The 14,124-nt window shown below is 41.4% G+C and overlaps 1 pseudogene; it reads left to right on the top strand.

Annotated features, from left to right (window-relative positions):
• The first annotated feature begins 3,789 nt into the window (after window positions 1–3,789).
• LOC124748670 overlaps window positions 3,790–14,124 on the top strand; it is a 44,329-nt pseudogene continuing 33,994 nt past the window's right edge.

The following is a 14,124-nucleotide window of genomic DNA, read 5'->3' as shown; positions in this document are numbered from 1 at the left end:
AGCTGGTCAAGAATGAAGTTATTACCATATTCGCAGTAAATCGGTAAAAACTAGAGTAGAAGTCATTAGGAGAAGATCGGTTGGAAACCGACAAAGCATTTTCAAAATTATTGACTATAAATAATACTGTGATACGTTAGTTAATATTTTCGATGCCATAACAATGTACGTTCGTTGACTTTGTATATTTCTATAGCCTTTGCATTTTGGTAGTTTAAATTTTTTGAGGATTCTATCGGCAATGAAATTGTAATGTGTTAAAAAAATCTTTTTCTTGAAAAAATGTTTTGATTGGTTCATAAGTAATTGTAAACTTGTCCTTCAGCTCACTTAGTTTGTCAATGACAACTTGTTCTTTGTTAAAATCTGCTCCTCGCTGCAAACTCGTGGATCCAGCTATCCTCAGCCTTAGTCTTCATTCTTTACTTGAAATCATCGTAAAAGTCTGTATCCGGCTTCATTTTCGTCTTACTGGACCGATGCTTTGCTGTGATTATGGTTATGGAGACACTGTCTTACTGTCCTTTGTTTTCAGTTACTCTGCGTAGTTTCATACTAGATTTAAGAAGTTATCTTCACTCAGACGCATCAGCTGGCTATCTAAATTTTTAATGTGATCGGACAATTCCATTTACTATTCGTAACTGAATTTTCTCGGTAAAGAAGCTTAGTATTTCCTAAAACAGGTTTTATGACAAACTCTTTGTCTTCCCATGAAGCTTGTGCTGTCACCGCCAGACGCCACACTTGCTAGGTGGTAGCCTTTAAATCGGCCGCGGTCCGTTAGTATACGTACTCCCTAGCACTCGCCCCAGTTGTACAGCCGACTTTTCTAGCGATGGTTTACTGACTACATACGCTCTCATTTGCAGAGACGGCAGTTTAGCATAGCCTTCAGCTACGTCATTTGCTACGACCTGGCAAGGCGCCATATCCAGTTACTATGTCTTCTGAACAGATAATATTGTGACTCATGTACCGTCAAGAGCGTCGTTCATCATTAGTGGATTAAAGTTAAATATCAAACTAGCTACGTACGCTTTCTAAATTCTAATTCCTTGTCATGTTCCAGACCTCACGTCAGTATAGTCCTTCCCTGCTCACGCCAGCCTGCGTGAGCTAAAAGGCGTCCATTTCGGCCTCCTCTAGTAACACGGTGTTGGCTCTTCTGCCAACACAACAAAGCTTATCACCTAATGTGCGTCTTGGTTCTCATTTCAGGAAGTATAGTGTCCCATTTGAAATATTCAAGCCGATGTATTTGAAGCAAGTAATAATAGGACTGTGAATAATATTATATGTACATAAACGACAAATTAATTATGAAAACGTATTAAATTAGCTTCAAACAAAGGCTACATTTATTGCATTGTAACAAAAAGACATTATTTATATTAGATGAGATCGTAGTGCATAACGTTCTCGAAACTAACATTATTATCTTTGTCATTACATATAATAGAAAAAAGATATTTATAATCACTTCGAGTCAGATCATTTCTTCTGTTATATGTCAGGTACGCATTTGTTCTCTTTGTTCTCGTACGTAACGAATAATTCAAGTGTGTATTCTGTGCTTAGTGGAAATATATTTTAAAAAAGTGAGTGCATTGTGCTACTTAAAGAACCCATGCAAACAATTTTTCCTGAATTAATAATTGCAAGAAGTTATTTAGCATTTTTTCAGTCTCTTCGAAGCGAGCGGCGGTGATCTTTGACTGAGAACAAATGGCCGCCATTACGCCATACTTAGCGTGTATTGCATTTCGCCGAAAGCATTTGAAATAATTTGTAGGGAGCATGGCGCTCATTTGAAACATAATTTAATATTAATTTATCTTTGGCCACCTACAAATCGATATGTATATATTTCTTATATTATCCCTTTCTTGTGTTTCACTTAATAATAATAATAATAATTAATAACTACAGAAAGGAAGGGACAATGTAGAAGTCTAATTCTTTTACGATTTTTTTCAAGTCATTTTCACCCCATTTATGTACTAATTTCTCCATTTATCCCTATTAAGTTTTGATACTATCTGTTGTGTTCGGTGTGACCCGAAATTGCTTAGTCCCATAGAACTCGAACATACCGCGTTGATATTTTAACATTTTAATGTCATTAGTTGTGTTAGACATTGTCATAGATTGAAAAATGCAGAATAATGTCAGTTGTACGTAACAATAAAAATGTAGTGTTTGTGAGTCGTAACGGCTGTCTACCTTGACTGCTTAACAAAGTGGAAGTCAACTCAATAATGTTGATTTCTACTACGCCAGGCTGGTATTGGAGAGAAACGCAAAGTCACGGACGAAAATTTGAAAAGTCGAGTGCATAGCGCGATCAGTCAGCCGCGTTATGCTCTATGGTTAGTTAACTGAGTGTCGGACTCCGTTTCTGAGAGACGGCAACCTGTAGGTTCATGAAATAATTTTCTAATTAGTATTTGGACACACCAATGGCGGACAGCTTCTCGACAGCACTTCTGCATTTCTTTCACCAATAGTTGCTAACAAAATTGATAATTACAGCAAATTAATACGATAGGATATATTTGGGTTGCGAAATAAATCAATCTGAAAGCTAATAACTGAAATATACGTTAATATACTCATGGTTGTTAACGAACGAAACGATAAAAACTGAGGAAAAAAGGACAACATGAAACAGCAAGGCTGAGCTTTCCTTTATTATCACAGAAGGTCTAGTAAGTATTAACCTATACGTTTCATAAACTTAAAGAAAGAAACATTTCTTGTTGGTCCTGCATGTTCTTACTTACAAACAAAACACAACATTTCGAAATTGAGTTCGTGCACCGAAAAACTCAATACTAACAGGCAATCCGTTGCCACTGCACCGTTGTTTTATTTCAAAACAGCGTGAGCGTTCTCATTCCGCCATAGCTCACTCGGCAGGTGCTTCCACAAGCGTTAGAGCTCAGAACCAGTTCATCTCTGCTACAATGCTCTGTCCAATGCAAATGGCTCTGAGCACTATGAGACTTAACTGCTGTGGTCATCAGTCCCCTAGAACTTAGAACTACTTAAACCTAACTAACCTAAGGACATCACACACATCCATGCCCGAGGCAGGATTCGAACCTGCGACCGTAGCGGTCGTGCGGTTCCAGACTGTAGCGGCTTTAACCGCTCGGCCACTCTGGCCGGCTCTGTCCACTGCAAATCGACCATCCCCTATATCAAATCTCTATTCTTGTAGCAGATCAAAGGGCTCCTCTTCAAACACTTTCTTTCTTTTGAACTATTCTCTAGCCAGCGATCAGTACACTTCGGAGAATATACAAGGGCAGACTGTGCAATCAACACTTTACATAGAACAGATCAAATGAAAATAAAAGTTGTATAAAACTAGCGAGGCATTCGCGACCAATTCTTGGTGTGTCGCCTGTTGGGTACTCTTAGGGAGCTTCAGACAACGGTCGTTTTGTGATTTTCCTGACTTTTCTCCAGTAAGAGTGAGTAACATTGTCAAATATTCCGCAGTGTGGGTGATATTTTGACAATGCTAACCTGTAGGGCAGGCGGAACCTTAGGTAGACGACCATCAAACGATCTTCGGCTGCATTTTCAGTTTGCCATACTATCCGGCCGCTTCGTGTTGATAGCAGTCGCTGCTGGAGCCACTGACCTGAAGATGGCAGCGGGAGCGCGGAGGGCGCCGGTGGCAGCGCGTGTGTTTTGACGCCGACGCCAGTAACTTAGTCTGCTCCGAGCAAAAATGGTTACAATATGTCAAAGCCTTTTTTTTGGGTGTCCACCGAAATGTCAACTCAGCCTGAAGTGCTGCTGGACTTTGATCTGGCGGATTTCTTATTTGTTGACACCGGCACTTTGGCGATGTATGTGTCATTTAGTCTGTCAGCTGACGTTTCGAAACATTCGCTGACGTCATCAGGTAATTTTAGACTGTCACACGGAACACTGGCTGGAAATATAGACGCTCCTCTTAAAATAGTTATTGTGATACTCAACGGAGACACACACACACACACGCACACACACACACACACACTCACTCACTCACATTCACACACACACACACACACACACACACACACACACACACACACACACACTGTTTTCATTCAGTTCATGATACAGCAAATAAAACAAAATTTTTTCCAAAGAAAATTTCCTATTGAGTCTCCACTCGTTTGTTATTTCCAGACCCCAAGCTCTCTGCAGAGATCAGTGTTTGTTACTTCAGGCAGAATAACAATGTTTTGATGTACGTGTCATATCGTTTGACAGTAGGTATACGAGAATTCTGTCTCTTTGGAGGAAAGTCGGCACAATTTAAGAATGCCATGGAACGTTATTCAATACCGCAAAAATTCTGCACGATATTTATGTTGAAATTAACGTAATAAGAGTTAACCAGTTAGAAGCACCACACCATAACAGATACACTGGTTGCATTATACAGTATGTGGACACTGCAATAACCTGGGAGAGATTAGGGAACGAGACGAGGATTACGGTCATTTTTCCCTCGCTGAATAAAGGATTTCAATGGCACAAAAGAAAAAAAAATGGTTCAAATGGTTCTGAGGACTATGGGACTTAACATCTGAGGTCATCAGTCCCCTAGAACTTAGAACTACTTAAACCTAACTAACCTAAGGACATCACATACATCCATGCCTGAGGTAGGATTCGAACCTGCAACCGTAGCAGTCGCGCGGTTCCGAACTGAGCGCCTAGAACCGCTCGGTCACCGCGGCCGGCTTCAATGGCACACAAAACCGCTATGATATGCGCAAACTACCATCTGCCACGCACTGTCTACTGGTTAGAGGATTATGCGTAGAACCCAATTCTGCAAATATGATCTAATGTACAAACGTCTTTTATTTCCCCCTCACACCACAATATTTGTATTCGGTTGGTGCATAAGTTTGTAGCGTTTTTCCATAAGTTTAGTAAACACAACAGATACACATAACAAAAACTTAAGTCATCACTAAATATTCTGCTTCACTATTCACGACAATCTGCCAACGTTGGGGTGTGAGTGTGATTCCGAGTCAGAAGCTGGTGTAAACCATATTTTGTTTTCATGTTACAAATTTGACAGTGAACGATCGAAATTTCTGAGGACTTTGATGAGTATGCGCTACCTTCTCCCTCAATCAGCGTCTTCTCTTTTGGCTTCTAAAGAAATTCGACTGTATAAAGTGATTGTCAGTTTTCTTAAGAGTATAGGGAAAAATCCCTAGGACTCATATTTTCATTTATCTTTATCACTTACTATTAAATGTAAGAAATAATGTGAACTGGTCATACAAATATGTCTAATCTACTTATAATTCTCTTTGTTGAACATTTCTTGTGGTAAAAGTTGGCAGCTTGCACTTTCAGTTCTGTGTATACGCATTTTTGTATTCTGTGTAAACATATGTTCTCGATGGTTAAACAGAGTACAAACCCTGGACGCCAAATAAATAAAAGCAAACGACAAACAACTGTACTTGTAAAAACCACGCGGTTTTGGGGCGAAGAACTCGTCGAGTCATAATCGGAGCACATTTTCATCCCGAAAGCAAGTTCCTTGAAGGTTGTGCGATAGAGAGAGGAAAACGTGAAAATCTGATGTCGCAACATCAGGTGAATAAGATGAATGTGAAATTCCTTTTCAACCCAATTCGTGTACAGTGTTTTCTGTCAGTGTAGCAGAATGCGGGCGGGCGTTATCGTGGAATAGCATCATCACGCAGCCTTCCTTGTCATTGTTTTGGATTGTGCCTGCGAGACGTCGCAGTTGTTGACAATAAATGACAGCAAAGATCGTTACACCACGCGGAAGCAATTTGTACTGCACCACACTGTCTCTGTTCCACCAGATGCATAACACTATCTTTTGTGGATGCGAGTAAGTCTTGGTACTGGGAGTTGCTGCTATGTTTGATTTCAACCATTCGTTTCTTTTCGTTATTTTAGCGTAAAGACGCCATCTCTCCTCACCATTAACGATACAGGATAGGAACGGTTGTTGTTGGTCAAGAACTAGTTGATGACTAGGAAGCAGAGATGCACGTATGGCCACTCACAGATTGTCGCGCGGGATTAGCCAAGCGGTCTAGGGCGCTGCAGTCATGGACTGTGCGGCTGGTCCCGGCGGAGGTTCGAGACCTCCCTCGGGCATGGGTGTGTGTGTATGTCCTTAGGATAATTTAGGTTAAGTAGTGTGTAAGCTTAGGGACTGATGACCTTAGCAGTTAAGTCCCATAAGATTTCACACACATTTGAACATTTTGAACTCACAGATTTTTGTGATCTTGGCTTAGAGTATGCGGTACCCGTACACCCGATTTTTGAACGTTTCCCATCGCATGCAAATGTCGCACGATTGTGGAATGATGACAGTTCTTCACGTTTTCGGTTATCGAGTACAATGACGTGGATGGTTGTGGGTTAATGCGTTTGAACGACTTCATCAAACCCCGAAGGTCCCCCTGAACGTGGAGAGTCACGTGGAGAGCCTCCTTAAAACGAGAAAACCACTTTCTTGTCGCGCTCTGCCCAGTGACATTATCCCCACAAACGGTACAAATGTTTCTGGCTGCCTTGTTTCCTGTCACGCTTGTGTTGAGCTCAAACAGAAGAATATGTCGGAAACGTTTCGATTTCTCTACTTGGTACTCCATTTTCTAGCGTCCACAGCTCCACGTGCTATCTCCTAATGACAAAATGGGACTTGGTTAACTCAAACAGCAACAGTGACCTACAAATAAAAAATGACAATTGATAAATCAACGCAAATCAGCCTTTATACCAACAAGCAAATCGAAAATGCTAAGAACTTATGCACCGATGTAATAGATACCGAGCGAGGTGGCGCAGTGGTTAGCGCACTGGACTCGCATTCGGGAGGGCGACGGTTCAATCCCGCGTCCGGCCATCCTGATTTAGGTTTTCCGTGATTTCCCTAAATCGCTCCAGGCAAATGCCGGGATGGTTCCTTTGAAGGGGCACAGCTGACTTCCATCCTCGTCCTTCCCTAATCCGATGAGACCGATGACCGCGCTGTCTGGTCTTCTTCCCCCAAAACAACAACAAAACAACATTAGAACTGTTCTCACCTTCCATTACATCTGCAGTTGTTGGAGTGTTATGTTGATGGACCACCATGCCTTCATGGACTCCTAACAATGACAAATTGTCGGTGTCAGTTGAAATGATTTATGCAATTTAGTGGCAAATCTACAACAGAAATCTAGCTGTTGCACGTACGTTCCTGTTCACTAGAAAACTTAAACTTACTGACGTTATACTGGTGAACTGCATCTTGAAGTTCTGCATCCATGTTAGAGAAACATCTCTACCATAGAATTCTCGTGAGTAGAACTGTCGATAATTTTAAAACTACCGGGAATCCAATATATCGATACTTTAAAGAAAATCTATCGGTTCTCCATATTTGGAACATAGCATCGATACATCGATAAAACGAAGGAAAGCATATCGACATTCCGCGATATAAAAATATCGAATGCACATTGTAAATAAAGTGTTGGTTTTAGAACTGTATATATAAGTTTTGATTTATGATTAGATATTCTGTATATCAACAAGCTAGCAGCCTACTTGTTCCCAATAGAGCAAAAACTGAAAGGAAATCGATGCAGCTAGATTTTTATTGCATATTTAGATACAGCTGATATGATTCTCTGTATTGTAGTGTGTGAAAATGTCCTGCTCTACTGATAACAACGGGGTTCTTAAACTACCAAGGCAGTACATTCGGTTTGTATTGGACAACGCAGTTTCAGGTTATATTGGACGGGAAAGTTACCACAAAAACTTAAATTTTCACAGTTGTACGTGAAAGTGATAAATGTTGCAAGAATTACATTAAGTAATTGGCGTGAAACTTTACGGGGAAGCAAAGAGCTGGTCACGGAACCTGTTTTAGAAAATGAGAAGTTGTTTCTGAGAACATTCAGGAGCAAATAGTTTAGAGCATTATACGATGTGAGAAAAGCTTAAACAGCTAGCACACAATGACATGACAGAAGTATATGCACATATACGGATGACGGTTGTACGGCGTACAGAAGGTATGAAAGGAAAGTGCATTGGCCGAACTGCCATACGTACTGAAGTGATTCATGTGAAGCAATGTCCGACGTGATTACGGCCTCACGAAGGGAATCAACAGACTTTTAAAGCGGAACCGTAGTTGGAGCTGGATGCATGGAACATCCACTTCGGGAATCGTTAGAGAATTCAGTATTCCGAGATTCACACTTTCAAAAGTGTGCCGAGAATACTAAATTTCAGAAATTACCTCTCACCGCGGGCAACGCAGTCGCCGACGGCCTTCACTTAACGACTGAGAGCAGCGGCATTTGCTTAGAGATGTCAGCGTTAACAGACAAGCAACACTGCGTGAAATAACCGCAGAAATCAATATAGGTTGTCCGACGAAAATACCCGTTAGGACACTGCGGCGAAATCCGGCGTCAATGGGCTATGGCAGCAGACGACTGAATGCGAGTGCCTTTGAGAACACCACGTCATCACCTGCATCGCCTTTCCTGAGTTCGTGACCATATTGGTTAGACGATAAACGACTGGAAAACCGTGGCCTGGTCAGATGAGTCCCGATTTCAGTTGGTATGAACTGATGGTCTGAGTGTGGTGCCGAGACCTCGAAGCCATTGACCCAAGCTATTAACGAGGTACTGTACAAGCTTGTGGTGGCTCCATAATGGCGTGGGCTGTGTTTACTTGGAGTGGACTGGATCCTCTGAGCCAACTGAACGGATAAATTGTTATGTTCGGCTACTTGGGGACCATTTGCAGCCGTTCATGGACTTGCTGTTTCCAAACATCGATTCATGCGAATCATTTCGCTATCCAGATCGCCTGACATTAATCCCATCGAACATTTATGGGACATAATCGAGAGGTCAGTTTGTGCACAACATCCTTCCGCAGCTTTGGACGGCTATACAGGCAGCGTAGCTCCGTATTTCTGTAGCGGACTTCCAACGAATTGAGTCCATGCCATGTCGAGTTGCTGCACCACGCAGGGAGAAAGGAAGTGCGACGTGATATTATTAGGTATCCCATGATTTTTCTCACCTTCGTGTATATCTTTGAGTAAACGTCAGCTCTTAAATCTAGTGTACAAATATACAGAGTACCTTAAAATAAAAAAAATCAGTTGAATAAAACAATAACGAAAACTTATATACGCTTTTACTGTGGTTTTATGGAAAGTCATGATGATTTAATGATGAGGACAGCAGCAGGCTACAGCAAAGAAAAGATTGACAGATTCTTTGAGAACTTAGCTGAGCTAACGGACAGGTTGAAGGATAATACCAATTACGACCCAATTAAAACTTCAAAAAGTTCATCGATAACACCATTCTCGATTCAATTAATTTTTTTTTTCAAAGAACGGACTTTTTTGCACATTAAAACTTCATGTTCGATACAGTCTTCAAAATTTCAAGGACCAAAATGCAAAGAGGAGAAAAAAATAATAAAATGTCAACGAACGTATGTTCTTATGACACCTAGTTTTGTAATTCTATTAAGAACTGTGTAATGATATTGTTCAGTGTGAAAAATGTTCCAATATAATCTTCAAGAAGTATTATAATTTCGTAAAAGCTTACGTGTCCTATACTACACGACCTTCTGCTAAGTAAGTAGAATACTTATTAGTAATACTGCCACAGGTAAATTCTCCTTGGCACAACGAAGAATGTAGAACTCATTGCAAAGGAAGTCCCTCCCAAATAGACGTAGAGGATGGCCTCTTTTGTAACATTGTAACACTTAAAACTGATACTGACAATCCATATTATACTATGAATATAAATTGCTCAAAAGAAAGTATTGTGCCACATGCATATGTGCAGATGTATGTAGGTGTATCCCTTGGATGCATATCAGGAGTGTTTTGGACTCGATAACCTTCCATTTTATCAATAAATTGTCCTAAAAATTGGATATTTTAGCCTACGTTATGTGTAAGCCTTCGAAAGGCAATGATCTTCTGCAGGAATTTATTAATTTTACTGTAGCATGCGTGTAATGCAAGGCAGCGTTCTTTTGGCCCCCTTAGAAAAACGTCACCCTTCGAATGGTTTACTTATCTTTAAGCTGCATGACGCGCCATGTTCGTAAGATTACTGACAAGCAATTAATGATGTGGAAGTTTTGGTGAAAAGTAAGAGGTACTGCTAAAGCTACAACTGGGTATTAAGTTAGAAGATAAGCTTGGGTATCCGCAGAAATTTATCCATGTAGTATCAAGATTGCAATGTTGTACTTTTTTGTGTAACTGATTAGCTCAATTTTAAAACGTGTCCTACCCCAAGAACTAATATTGACAGGATAGGTACAAAAGTTACTTTATCTCTAACGATTGATAGTTACCTTCAAGGTAGATTAGTTTGATACTTAAGGGTAAGCATATTTCAATAATATATGCAAAGTACGTACTTTTATGTTATTAGTATGAACATGGTTTTCGCCTTTTTATTTAAAAATCTTACAGTTACATTTTCATATAGTTAAACACAGTGCGTTACACAAGTTACGAAAGATAATTAGAAAATATTTGCAGAAAGTTAGTTGATATTCCAGTAACATTAGGTAGTCACGAAAAATTAAAAATATGAAGTTTAAAGAAATGAGAATTAACAAAGCGTCGTTAAAAGTAAACAGAAATAACCAAGAAATAATGACGCGCTAATTCTCCTCCAAGTGGAGTAACATGCTATAATCTTAAAACGTACTCTTATTCAACTGCCGGCCGGTGTGGCGGAGCGGCTCCAGGCGCTTCAGTCTGGAACCGTGCGACCGCTACGGTCGCACGTTCGAATGCTGCCTCGGGCATGGATGTGTGTGATATCCTTAGGATAGTTTGCTTTAAGTAGTTCTAAGTTCTAGGGGACTGATGACCTCAGATGTTAAGTCTCATGGTGCTCAGAGCCATTTGAACCATTTGAGCTTATTCAACTCATGACCCTTTTTTTGCATACAGAACTTCACAGCTAATTCTGTTAATGGTTTTACTGCAGATTTCATGATTTTTATTTTCTGATGTGGACTGCCTAGTGAAGGATGGTGAGCGTAGGGAGCAGTACCTGGATGATGGGGAGGTTACTGGTGAAGCAAGACGTTAGCCCTGCCAGTAAGGTTGCCTAAGGACGTAGGCTCCATGATGCGCAACTTCACTCCCGACGTCCATATCGAGGTCCAACTTTGCACCCACGACACCATGCAAAGAAGTATAGATGGGTTCAACAACATGCCGAATGGACCGCTCAGGACTGGCGTCACGTTCTCTTCACCGATGAGTGTCGCATATGCCTTCAACCAGACAGTCGTCGGAGACGTGTTTGCAGGAAACCTGGTCAGGCTGAACGCCTTAGACACACTGTCCAACGAGTGCAGCAAGGTGGAGGTTCCCTGTTGTTTTGGGGTTGCGTTATGTGGGGCCGATGTACCCAGCTGGTGGTCATGGAAGGTGCCGTAATGGCTGTACGATAAGTGAATGCCACCCTCCGACCGACAGGGCAACCATATCAGCAGTATATTATCGAGGCATTCGTCTTCGTGGACGACAATTCGCGACCCATCGTGCACATCTTGTGAATGACTTCCTTCAGGATAACAACATCGCTCGACTAGAATGGCCAGCATGTTCTCCAGACATGAAACCTATCGAACATGCCTGGGATAGATTGAAAAGGGCTGTTTGTGGACGACGTGACCCACGAACCACTCTGAGGGATCTACGCTGAATCGCCGTTCAGGAGTGGGACAATCTAGACCAACAGTGCCTTGATGAACTTGTGGTTTGTATGCTGTGACGAATACAGGCATGCATCAATGCAAGAGGACGTGTCACTGCGTACTAGAGGAACCGGTGTGTACAGCAATCTGGACCACCACCTCTGAAGGTCTCGCTGTATGACGGTACAACATGCAAAGCGTGGTTTTGATGAGCAATAAAAAGGGCGGAAATTATGTTTATGTTGATATCTATTCCAATTTTGTGTACAGGTTACGGAACTCTCGGAACCGAGGTGATGCAAAACTTTTTTTCATGTGTGTGTATCGATCTTATCATTAATTGGCAAACTATGTAATTAGTATGTTATGAACCCACAGTAGACTAAATACACTAAGGGCCGATAAAATGGCGTGGCCTCGAAGTACTGATCGTTAATGTCGATACCATTTAGAACACATCGTGTCAGCTGTCTCTGTTTCAGATTGCTGCCACCCTCAGTGACTCCAAAGTTATGACACAGTAATTGCCTAATGAAATGTGCTGTGTGTGTGAGAGGTTGATTAATTGATTGATAACAGTAACTGTAATTAAATTCAAATACGTTGTTCAATATCAGACATGATCACAAATGTTTATTAAATGATTCGAATGTTATTTCTCTGCTCATTGCTTTGCAAGTATTACAAGAGCCTTAATTTAATTTCATAGTAGTATGCACTGCGTTTGAAGATGACAGTCTCTGTAAAGCGCATTCACGAACACATGTTACTTCCAGTAGAAATTTATACCATGGCAGCTGATTGGTACGACGCACGTAAGCACATGAGTTATCAACACTGGAAGACAAACAATAATGCATCCCTCCTGTTCACGTCCCGTCACCGCACAAAGACATGTCTATCTGTCTCATCACGCGGCTTCACCTCTGGGATGGCCACCCAATTTTCGCGTGTGTGGTATAATCCCTCTCGTATATTTTTGATTCGACGGAGGCGTCAGGTACAGCCAACAGTTGAAATTGGTGAGTTTTTTTACTGGTTTACAAGTTACCTTTTCCAGAAGCTATTAAACATTAGCATCTGTTACGAACGTAAATGTACATTCAGTATCGGGAAAGAACAAATATTTATCATTCGTAACTGTCAGCTGTACCTGATTCACTCGTCGAATGAAACTGTTGTGTAATTGCTGACAACGATCAGCCATATTTTTGATGTGATCATCGCCCAATGTAGGTAACAAGAACTTTAAATTTCCGTATACCGGTTTGACAACTATTGAATTCCGAGGGCTGTAGACACTGAAGTCGAGTGTCGAATGTTGAAGCCCATTTTGACAACTAAATTTTTGGTTATGTGTAGTAAATGTGAAGGTGAAAGACGAAAGTGAAAAGGCCGGTCTTAGGCTGAATGTTAAGAAAACGAAAATTATGGCAACTACACCTACCAATTCGTGGGATATAGCAGGAGAAACCATGGAGGTAGTGACCACATTCAGTTATCTCGGTTCCCAGATCTCTGCTGATGGCGACTGCAGCCACGAAATCCAGAGACGCCTGTTGCTCGGTAGACAGGCGATGTCAAACCTTGACAAGGTTATAAGGTCCAGAGACATAACACTAGCAACAAAGATCCGTATTGTGAGGGCTATGGTCTTTCCAGTTGTGATGTATGGATGTGAGACCTGGACCATTATAAAGGCTGAACGGCGAAGAATTGACTCCTTCGAATTGTGGTGTTGGAGTTCCATGGACGGCAAAGAGAACCAACAGGTCAATATTGGATCAAATAAAACCAGATTTCTCCCTGGAAGGTCTAATGTTAAAACAAAAGCTGACCTACTTTGGACACACAATGCGAAGGCATGCCTCGCTGGAAAAAACCTTAATGCTGGGGAAGACTGAAGGAACTAGAAGAAGAGGACGTCAGAGGATGAGATGGATCGATGGCATCACAGAATCAATGTGTTCCAACCTGGAAAGTCTACGGGAGAAAGTGCAAGACAGGAAAAAGTGGCGTGGGGTCACGGAGAGTCGGAACCGACTAAACGAATAGAGAGAGAGAGAGAGAGAGAGAGAGAGAGAGAGAGAGAGTAAATATAAAGGTGAAAATAACATTACTATCTCTTTGACCGAGCGAGGTGGCGCAGTGGTTAGCACACTGGACTCGCATTCGGGAGGACGACGGTTCAATACCGTCTCCAGCCATCCTGATTTCGGTTTTCCGTGATTTCCCTAAATCGTTTCAGGCAAATGCCGGGATCGTTCCTTTGAAAGGGCACGGCCGATTACCTTCCCAATCCTTCCCTAACCCGAGCTTGCGCTCCGTCTCTAA

This window comes from Schistocerca piceifrons, chromosome 1 (assembly GCF_021461385.2).
Source record: "Schistocerca piceifrons isolate TAMUIC-IGC-003096 chromosome 1, iqSchPice1.1, whole genome shotgun sequence".
Lineage (NCBI taxonomy): Eukaryota > Metazoa > Arthropoda > Insecta > Orthoptera > Acrididae > Schistocerca > Schistocerca piceifrons.
The sequence above is the reverse complement of the archived record's forward strand: the minus strand, read 5'-3'. Positions and strand labels throughout refer to the sequence as shown.